Raw genomic sequence first — 11,327 nt, 5'->3', positions numbered from 1 at the left:
GCAGTTTTGCCCATGGTGGTGATTTAGCTCAGGGACTGCAATCCAGACTTCCTCTTTATAGTCAGCACTAAAACCAAACCATTTACAGGATACGTAATGCTTCCTACTTCTGTTTTGGTCAGGTCACACTTTTTTCCAAAGAGTTGATTCATAACAACTTTCCGTTGTGCTGTCCATCAACCCTTCTGACTAATAACCATTTTTCCACAGTTAAAAATGAGGAATGGAAGAAAAAAGTCTACCTTAGTCTATTGATATAAGTTAATATAAATAGATTATGCTCTATTTTTATTCTTTGCTGGATCCAAGCCTAACAATCTGTGAAGGTAAGATAAATTTACAGCTAAAGTTACTAATATCTTACCAAACAAATAATTGGAGACTATGAAAACAGGTGCATAAATAATGACTGGGAAGAAAATAAATATCATAAGAGTGGTAGTTTTCTATTATCACTTTTTAATGTGACTAGCTCATCCAATATTATAACTGATATTGAATATCTTACTTAAAAAAGGATTTTGACCATGTTACTCAATAGACTATGTTCTTTTTACCTTCATTCAGCATTCAGGCTGAATTAGATATCTTTACAATCATTTAACTAATAAATCACTGCAATGATAAATTGCTCAAAAAATGCTTTGTTATCAGGTAATAAGCCAGACTTTCAGATGCAAACCAGGGTTTTATACCTGACCTTTACAACACTGCAGGAAATTCTCTCACATGGTTATAATACGACGATATAGCCACATCTCTGAGACGAGCCCCGTAGTAACACATGGCTGTTTGGCTGTAATGTTCCCCACAAGAAACTCTTCATGTAAAAATCCCTTTGGGATTGTTCTAAGAAAAAGGTTTGTCCAAGAGATTGGGGTATTTTCACTACCCCAACAACGAAATGGAGGCGGGTGACTCACATGTGTCGTGGCTCTAGAGAGGCCCACGCTGCTGCGAGGGTGGTAAAACCTGCTGGAAAAGGACAACCTCCTGCTGTATCAGTATCTGCTGAATCAGGGCCTTAGGACTGACTGGTGGAAATGAGTGATTTGAAAAGTGCAAGCTCAGTTTATACTTCTGCTAACTGACACAGCGCTGCTCTTGCTTAATACAGAAACTCATGAGCTGTGGGGTATCTTTCCTTCTCCATCTTAAAACAAATGTGGATATCTATTCTTGTGTGCAGTGGATGAACCCGTGCTGCTGATTTTCACGTATTTATTGTACTTTTCCCCCACACAGACTATTCCTAGAGAGGATCTTTGGGAGCTGGAAACTCTAATGCCATGGGAAGAACATTATTTCCTGTCCACCAGCACGTGGTGGACATGGTGAACCTGGTGAAGTGGCATTCCTGTACAACAGCCCTGCAAAGAAAATGTATGAATAGTAAGATCAAATGAGGAATTGAGGTAAAACAAATAAACAAACAAACAATGGCTGAGCTAAGTTGGCAATGAAGAGGCTAATCCTTCAGGACAAGAGGAACTGTTGCTCTTTTTCTAACTCAGCTTTTAACTTCAGGTATAGGAAGAAAAAATTCAAGTACCTTAAATTCAAGCACCTTAGTAAAGAGGAGACACTGCCCCAGGCAAGAAGAAGGAAATGAGACTGCAGGAGTTTGCCATTGCAGTGGAACAGATAATTTGTAATTGATACTATCAAGAGATGACAAAGCACTGGGGTTCAGCTGAGCGGGATCCCAGAGTTTTGCAGGCTGAAAGAAATAGGAAAGCCTTTGGGAAAAATATTTAACATCTCAGTTCAAAGAAATGGAAAAAAACTGGAAGACAGCATGCCACTGCCCATAGAAGTGACAAAAGAGAAGACATTCAACGGCAAACATGCAAGCGTAATGCACACAGGAGGTAAAGGAACTCACACGAAGGGCTGCGCTAACATATTGAGGACATGATAATTCTAGTTAAGGAGAGCGCTAATCCACATGTGTGTGAAAATATCTGTGTAAGATTACTGGCAGTTCCCCAGCACATCTCCTCCTCCCCCTGTGCTGGTTCTGGTTACAGCTCGCTCCTGGAGATGTAAGCTGGGAGGAAAGTGTGAACGGAAAAACTCTGCAGCTTTCTTAGCTCTGCACAGCCCAAATACTCTTTCTCATGGTCTTTGCGATTGGTGATGGCACGGGGAATACAGGATGCAGAGCTAAAAAGCTTTGAAAGACCACAGAGGCAAAGGGGTCAAAAAAACAGCCACTGTCCTCATACTAATGGCTTTTTGCCACTGTGCTAAATGGAAAGTACAGTCTGTCTTCACAAGTGTGATTACCATAACATTACAGCACTAGGTACTGCACAAAGGAGGAAGAAATGCTGATATCCATTGAGATGTCTAACTGCGGCAAGAGGGATTTTACTCCCTCTGCCTTGAAGCCTCAGTCCTCAAGCACAGAAGCTGAGATTTCTGCCCTTTGAAAGACTGCTTTGAAGAGCGGTAGCTGAATAAGGTGAAGATGTCAGGTGTGTACTGCAGAAGACTAGCTACAAGTAGGTGTTCCCAAAAAGCGTAGTGTACTCTCCTAATAGGCTGAATTTATTTTTCCATGGATGGATTCCCTGAGATCCACAGTGTGAGTATTTAGGCACATAAAATTCTGGGCACAGAAAACGAGCAAGTCAGTTGGGAGTCTTGACACCGAGCAAGCTGCATGGTTTTGTACTCTACTCCCCAGCAATGGCACCAAGCAGCTTTTTTATTTAACCCAGGGGAGCTCTGTACACTTCAGGGACAAGGGGAAAAGAAGGTAAGGAAATAAATCTGTTTGTCATTATGGGGGCAATAGGCATCAGATAAATTCATCCATCTCATAGGATTTCTCTCATCATTGTTTCTACAGATTTATCTTTTTTCCTTCTCCACTATATGTGTATAAAGAGGAACAGCAGAATGATAAAAGATGACATGCAAACCAGCTGAAGTACAAATGAAATGGACATGGTATAACGAACAAGCTCTTCAGGATTGTTTAGGAGCAAGATTTTTTTTGTTTAAATAAGATGGAGCATTTCAGCATAGCATGGGACCATTTCTGTCCATGAGGCTCTACAGAGATATTATGTAGGTGGACTGGAATTATGAGGGGGGACACCTCAGGCATTAATAATAGAAGAATTAAAATAATGTGTGTAAAATTAAAATAAACAAAAGAATACTGACTAACACTATTTAAAAAATGTGGAGCTGTTCTAGAAAATTTAAAAAGAAGCAGGAACTGATGGAAATGAAAGAACTAAGCTTTGAATTGAGTAAACGATGCTTACTTGATTACACCCATATGCAGTCACTGATGAGCTCTTGAGCAGAACTGATGAAAAATTGGATTGTTTACATCTATTAAACCAAGCAAATGGGAATCTGAGCTGAATGTGCCAAAAAACCTTGAGAATAAAAATGCTAGCAATAATTGTTACATTTGATGTGTCAATGGCATGCCAGCAAGGATTCTGCATCAAATTCTGACCAATGGAAAAACGTTGGGTATGTGAAACTGTAATATCACTTATCTACTGAGCAGGCCACCTGATGACTGACAACTTTAATTTTAGCGTGAAATTGGCTGAGTAGCTGTTGAAACATCCATCCCTTTCGACAGGGATAGTAGTCTGCAGATATTTACCACCAGAAACTTCCAAAGTCAACCTCCTGCCCTCCTCATGCTCATTTCAAGCAGCGATAAGAAAGCCTTAACCCAAACCACAGCTGTGCCCAGTGAGCAGGACAGTGATCTGCTCATGGAGCGGTCAGCACACGTTATTCCCAGCTCCGCTGATAGAAAGGCCCACGTTCCCATGGGAAATGCAAGTTCTGGGGCATTGTGTACCCAAAGGACAAATTGTGGTCCTGGAGATAAGGGTGTTTATTTGATGTTTAATAAAGAATAAAAATGTGAATCAGGAAGGCAGGTTTTTAACCAGAGCCCTTTCTTGTGTTCTTCACAGCTAAAAGTAAGCCCACTAAAAGAAAGGGATTGAATTTACTGCTTAGTTGTATGTATGTGATCTTGCACGAGAAAGCTATGAATATAATCTAGTAATGGGAATATACTGCAAGTCACCTCATCACCTTGTGGCATCTACCTCCATCCTACACAGAAAGTTATCCTCTTGTCTTTTTAGAATAAATACTAGCTGAGATAGAGAACAGCCAAAGTAATGTGACTATTAGACATGTACTATATTAATAAATGCTATATGCTATTACTAAGTGGGGTGAGTATTACTGTGCTCTCCTTCCCGGACAGAAGAAATATCTTAGTCTGGAAAAAGCTGGGCATTGCTGAGCTAGGAGAAAAGCGTATCTTATTTTTAAGATGCAGTCTCACAGATGTAAAGGCATGAGATGGTTCTAAACCCTATTGCATTTGAATGTCTTAGTTTATTTAGAAACTTCATTAGTACTTGCAATCATTTAATTATTCTGATTTTGATATTTGCCATCCACTTTGGGTTGAGGGAGTGTTTACAGCTAAACAACAATTAAAACATAAGCCAGAAAGCAAATCCCCAAATCTTTCCAAACCAACCTTGAATTCTGAGCTACTTCCTCCAGAACTGTTTCCTAGCAGAGAAACCACCTTCAGTTCCAGAGATTTTGCCAGAGCACCACTTGCAGATTGCGCTTCCCCTCCAGCTCTGTATTTGATCATACTAAGGGTTCCCCAGATTGATCCAGGCACTTATAAAATATTCAGATTCACAGTGAAAAAGATGCCCACAGGATACCCCTCCATTCGCTTGCAAACATGGACGTTCTACCATCTACGGCTGAGGAATCAATACAGTTCTTCCATAGGGAAAGTGATGACATTAAAAAAAAAAAAAAAAAAAAAGGATTCATCAAAATAAAAAGCTTTGCTATGAATTTGTGACTTTTAGGATCGTATTTGCCATTGTGCTCCTGCTGTTGCAGCTGCCTGGTGCCCCAAAGTAGTTGTAAACCTTACCCAAGGCAGCTCTGGAGTTGCTCTGCTGTGGCAAAGCAGACCACGGGATGCTAATGGTGTTTAAGTTTCCTCAAAATGCCATCTAAACAACTGCCTAAGGGAATGGTAAAGTACAGATGAAGCCTGAATGCTGCATTGACTTTTGGACTGCAACAGAAGGCTTCCATGGAATTGAAGGATTACTGCTAATTTTTATTCAAAAAGGAAAAATAGAACTGATGAGTATAACGTACACCTAGAGCATGCTGAACGCTGCATCAGCCTAGAGTCTATTAGCACAAAATTAATTAAAACGCCTTGGCACTTAGGCTTTTGCTACCGACACTACTAGAGCTAATGCTGGCCCACTTTCTGTTCTCATTACAATCCATGTCAATAGGACGGACACATTTTAAACCATTTCCTGCTCTTGTTGCAATATTTGTCAGTAGCAGGAGAAAAATGCAGTGATGAATTATTCTCTGGTGCAGATTATAACTGCAACTTAATCTGATGAAAAATAAATAACTCCTCCTTGTGATACAGTCAAGAGACTTGTTTCATGGTGCTGTGAAACAATGCTTTGAGTTGGCGTGTTAAGTGAGGATCGAGTGAACAGCCATAGCAATTGTAAGGACATGCTTGGTTAAGCTTGGGCGGCTCTCGCACCCCCATGAGTTTGCAACAGTCTGACTGTCCTGGGACATACACCCAGTGAAGTGATCTCTCCACAAGAAAGTGGTCTCTCTTTCCAGAATCAGACATTCAGAGCAGAAATTTCATTAGTGTTTTCTTAAGACTCCCTTCCTGAAAAACAAAATACAAAATCAGTGCTGACAGCTCCCTGTGCCAGTTTAACAGCGGTCAAGGGTGACTCTTGCAGACCAGAGCCCCAGACAACTGTGAGACCTTCCTGCTGGAAGGTGCCCCCAGCATCAGCCTCTCATGCAGCTGGGGGTCTCTTGCTTTGGAAAACCAAGCAGGAAAGGTAGACATGCACAAAAATGAAATGAAATTAAAACTAGCCATTTTTTTTGTAAACTTCAAAAACAAAAAAAGAGGTTCAGCTCATATTTTGGGGTGATAATTTCGCTCCATTAAAAAAGGAGTGAACCAGAGTAGGATCTCTTTGCCAGAAAATACTATCTTCTGACCTATGATGGTCTAAGACTGTCAAAACCCCAAAGGGCTCGTGCCTTCTGAAGTCTGAGAGCAAGGACCTGCACTGACATGGCACGCAACGGCAGACTGTCCGATATGGGTATGTTCTCCGAGCTCCTTCGGCCTCGGCAGGGCGATGCCGCTGCCCAGCTCAGGCTCCATCTGCAGCACGACCGTTTTGACAACACCGAGCTCTGTGCATCTGCACAACACTTTAAACACAACTCTTGAGGGTTTATTAGTGCGGCCGTGTCACCGAGAGCTGATTAATTATCAAGGATTCCTGCATAGCAGCTAAAGGAAGCGAAACGGGCTTTGAAGAACAGCATCATCCGTGCCAGTCATGTCGCAGAGAGCTAATTATTGCTGTCTATGTCATTGTTGTTACCGTCAGAGGGGAAAAGTTGGCATTTCTCCAGCTTCTGGTACTTTAAGGTAATAACGAAGAGTGTCTCAGCATGCAGCATGTTAGAAGGAGAGGTAATGTGCTTGCTGAATATTGTGTTGAGTTTTTGATTTGTGTCAGCAAGATCTGCTAATTCATAAAAAAGGGAAAAAAAAGTGTCATCGGGACTTATTTTACATACAGTTAGACAAGGGTAAATCACACTGCAGAAAGAGTGACTGGAGCGATGGGTGCGAGCAGCAGGTCTCCTCTGACCTGGCAGGCTGTGAAGGGGTCCGCGGAGGTGCAGCGAGACCTCCTGCTCAGGCAGACCCCTCGAGGACACCCGCCAGCCTTCCCGGGAAAGGCTGCTGCTTTATTCCTGCTGCTCCTCCCTTTGCACAGACCCTTCCCGACTCTGTCCTCGCCAGCCCACGCTTCCCGTTTCTGCCCGGCTCCTGCTTCCCCAGTGCCCCAAAGCGTCCCACAGCTCTGCTGATCCCGCGGTGCCGTTGCGGATAATCTCGCATTACTTGTGCATCTCCCCTCGCCTCTTCTGTCACGTTCGTAAAACAGGCTCTGACCCACAATCTTGCATTTGCCCTTTAAAAAACAGTCTCAAAATCCACTGGAATTCTGCTGGAATTAAACACTGGTTTCCCAGGCACAAGCAAAAAAGGAAAACAACCCAAACCTGATCGGGCCGTCCTTCTCCGGCCGGCGTGCTGCGCCCCTGGGGCTGCGCGGGCTCCCTGCTCCCCGGCGGGGCGAAGGGCACGCACAGTGCTCTCCCGCGCCGTGGCCGGGCTCGGGATTAGGCGCGGGATTGGGCACAGAGGTGAAGTAGCACCGCAGGGCTGGAGCCTCTGTCCTGGAGTCTGGGAGGCTGCAATGTGTATTTCGATACCATGAAATCCCAGAATCCCTCATAAAATATTAATCGGCTTTTTAATGCCTCTTCTTCTAATTTTAAAATTCAACCCTAAATAATTTAGCAGACTTATGAAAAACAGAAGGAAAAATAAAACAAGTCTCCAACAAACAAAACCCCTGTCGAGGCTGTCGCACTGCTGCTAAATTCAACTTGTCGAAGATTCCCGTCCCGTTACTTATTTCTCGTGTGAGATTTATACTGCACCCGTTACTTGTGGGCAGCGAGCCCTGGCCTGAGTCTGCCGACGGGCAGGACCATGCCTATGAGACGCGTGATCGAGTGCTCGCAGGCTGGGGAAAAAGCAGGTGCCAGGCTGGGATACCCAGTCCCACCACCACGCGTCACCCTCCAAATGCCCCAGATCCCACCTTTGGAAGCCACGGCAAACGCTGACTGCCCAGGAAAGCCGGGCACGCTGCTCCTGCCCGGACACCAACGTCCCTCTTGCCCGCGCGTGCGCTTTCCAGGGGCTCTTGGGGCTCTTTCGGCACCTGCTCTGAACTCCTACAATGTCACACACCTGAAGGCATCTGGAGACGGAGAGTTCAGGCCTCTCCTCGGGACTCTTCTGTAATTAAAGATGAGTGCCTAATCTCGTCTGAATTTGTGTGACATTCTGGAGCCTTGTTACAGTTTTTCTATGCTTAATGGAAGAACCACAGTAATAATAAATAAATAACTGAAGAACCAAATTAACTGAAGAATTTAAGAATTATTAAGAACCTTCTCTCCTTCCTTGCACAGAAAATGCTACCTCTTCCCCATGAAAACATTCCCAAGTGCCTTTCGTAGACATTTATCAATATACAAAAAGACTGACTAATCTTAAAGATGAAATTAAAGTATAAATTTCTATAGCCATGTACCTAGCTTGCAATAACCAAGCGAATTCTGCCTCCATGCTTTGTTGTCACTTAGGGCTGCTTTTCATGTGTTACTCTTCCAAATGCAAACTTGATTCACCTCTTGCTGTAAAAATACGGTATGTCTCCTGAAATGGTAAATATGCTGGCTAACTTTCCCGATTTAATTAACTTTTCCCAAATGGCCTTACTTAAATAGACTTCAAAGTTCAAAAGACAAAAAAATGAACAGTTAAATTTTAATAATGCACTCTACAAAACTGGGAAAAAGAGAGTTTTCATTATCCAGGGTTGAAGTCATGGAAACTCCAGCGCCTAGCAGCTGTTTTGCCTTTTATAACATAAATAATTTAAAAGTTAATTGTTGTGCATTATTTGGCTAAAAAAGATTATGACTCTAACATTTGCATTTATTTATCAGTAATGGTGAAATAGCTCTTCCTCTGCATAAATATATTTGGAAATTCATTCACCCTGCTAACAAAATCACAGAGTAGCTCCTCTCTAATGCTACTATTTAACCACTGAGAAATTACTCCATTCTGGTGCATGATGAGAAATGTCTGCTCATTACCAAGCCATTTTGGTGATTTTTCTGAGTGTACTTGCAAACCATTAAAAAAGCATATTTTGAGGATGATCTCTGAGAATAACAACACCATTATATTGTGCTCAAGCTAAGTGGAATTTCTGGGTTGTATCTTCAAGGAGCAGGAGATGTTTCCAATGCCCTTCATTTGTCTGAAGAAGTCAAACGTCCCTGAAGCAGTCTGGATCCAGGGGACAGTGCTATAGCACTTCAGAACCACAAGGCATTTAGCTGCACAGACACTTGTCACATCTTAAAGGACTTCACAAGCTCCAAAGACATGAGCCACTCAAGACAGTCAACGAGAGCAGTTCTACTGATTTTGGACTGTGGGGTGACCATCAACACAGAATAGCTCTGGAGTTACCAGGAAGAGACTGTGTCCAGGGAGATCGAGGTGCTACTCTACCTTTACATTAAAGACCACGTAGAGCACATGGGCCTTAGATGAGTCCAATGTGGGGCAGGGTATTAAAATAGTTAGTACTTCTAGACTGTCCTGGGACTAAACCAAGCCCCATCATCATTTTTGAAGTGCAAATCCTCTGCAAACACTTCACACCAACCGACCAGGAAGTGCAGTGCTCAGCTGACGGGGCAGTCCTGCCCCAGGAGAAACCTCCCTGATCTTCTCAGCTTTTACAATTACAGCCTAAAATCCCACCCACCATTAATTATGTGGAATTTGGATGTATTCACTTCTGAAGAATGAAGGATTGATTTAGCTTTCCAAAAACACAAGTGTGCGATCCTACAAGTCCCAGGAGTTCACACGCAATGGTTAGATCACTGTCACTGCAGCGAAGGTTTGGAAGGGAAAAAGAATCATTCAGGATTAAAAAGCAAAATGTCAACTCTACAGGGATTAAATGGCACAGAAAATTCATCTGCTGTTTTAAATCTAGCAATCTTGTAACATAAAGCACCCTTGAGAATCTAATCAGAGCAAATCTCTTTCAACTGTTGATAAAAAAAAAAAAAAGAAGAAAAGAAGAAGGGACAGGAGCAAAAAGAATTGTTGCATCTTCTTTCTTTTACCAAGATGTACAAGGAAACCCAGAGAAGGTGGAAAGTTGGAGTTTCAAAGAAAGTAATTTTGGTGCTCAAATCCTACAGACCATTTAAAGGCCTATGCCCTTTTGAACATCCCTCTGAAGCAAAAGAGAAAGCACTGAAGGCCATGATCCTGGCATGTAGATACGTAAATTTACAAAAATTCATAGCTCTGAAAAGTTCACGAGTTCAAAAGGATGGCCACATCTGTGACACACTTGATAGATCTGTGACTGCTTGCACATGGCGCATAACATTTTCCACTGCTACACGATGTATGGATCTGTACGTTTTGCAGAAGTCTGATGAGTTCAGCTCTGACAGCAATTAGTCTCTCCACCTGACCATGTAGTAAGAAAAGCTACGTCACACTGAGCACAAAACTAAAGATTGGGTTTTCCAAGGTTCCTGATGCCTGTTCAGGCACGTCTACAGGTTTTCAAAATGTGCATTAATCAGACTCCAAGGAGAACTGAAGTCACTGCAGAAAAATGACTCTCCCATCAGGTTAAGACTCTGCTGGGAGCAAATTTGTTGCTGTGTTTTGGGGGTAGGCATTCTGCCTGCTCTCTGAAACTAGGTGGCCCGAGCAAATTGTGCAAGTTAGAAGGTACCATGCAAGTTGATTACATGCCTCTGCAATAAAAGCTAGAAAATCTCAAGAATAATAAATGTCCATAATAAAACCTGAATCTCTTCTAGGGAAAAGAATAACCAATGACCTGCTGAACCTCTCAGGTTGGATATATGCGAGAGGTGGAAATCTGTCTATATGTAGACTGATGAATTACGATTAATAGCAGGGACTCCGTGTCAGGCTGTAAACTCCATTTTGGATGAGAATCTCTCCTGCTGTCTTTTCCCTCCTCACTGCGATAATACCCACAGAGGTGTCAGGAGACAATCTTGCCCCTGGCACAGAACTAACAAGGGTCATTAAACTCTGATGAACATCCATTTAAATAGATCTTTCTTAGTCAAAAAAGTTGGCTCCTGTCCAAGGCAACTGTTCCTGGACGCTCAGCTTGCTGCACTGGTCGGAGGAAGCTGGGCTGACAGAGTGAGACAAGGTAAAAACAGACAGGAGACAAAACCAAAGAGAGGACTTGTGTCCAAGAAATGTTCCAGGAGAGTCGAGGTAAAAGCAGTGCCACGGTTATCCAGACCAACAGGGGCATGATGGTCCCCAGGCGCAGCGTGGTGGGACTGAAACTCAACAGCCCGGACGTTCCCCTCCAAGGAAAGTGCTGCTCTACAGCACTCCCAGGGCAAGAACGTATATGAATAAAGTTAAGCTACATATATACATGTATGCACATATATATATGTATACACGTATATATATATACACAACTGAACCTGTTGTATCAGAGACAGAGTAATTGCCATATATCCATAGG

This window comes from Dromaius novaehollandiae, chromosome 14, assembly GCF_036370855.1.
Source record: "Dromaius novaehollandiae isolate bDroNov1 chromosome 14, bDroNov1.hap1, whole genome shotgun sequence".
NCBI classification, from domain to species: domain Eukaryota; kingdom Metazoa; phylum Chordata; class Aves; order Casuariiformes; family Dromaiidae; genus Dromaius; species Dromaius novaehollandiae.
Note: the sequence above shows the minus strand (reverse complement) of the source record.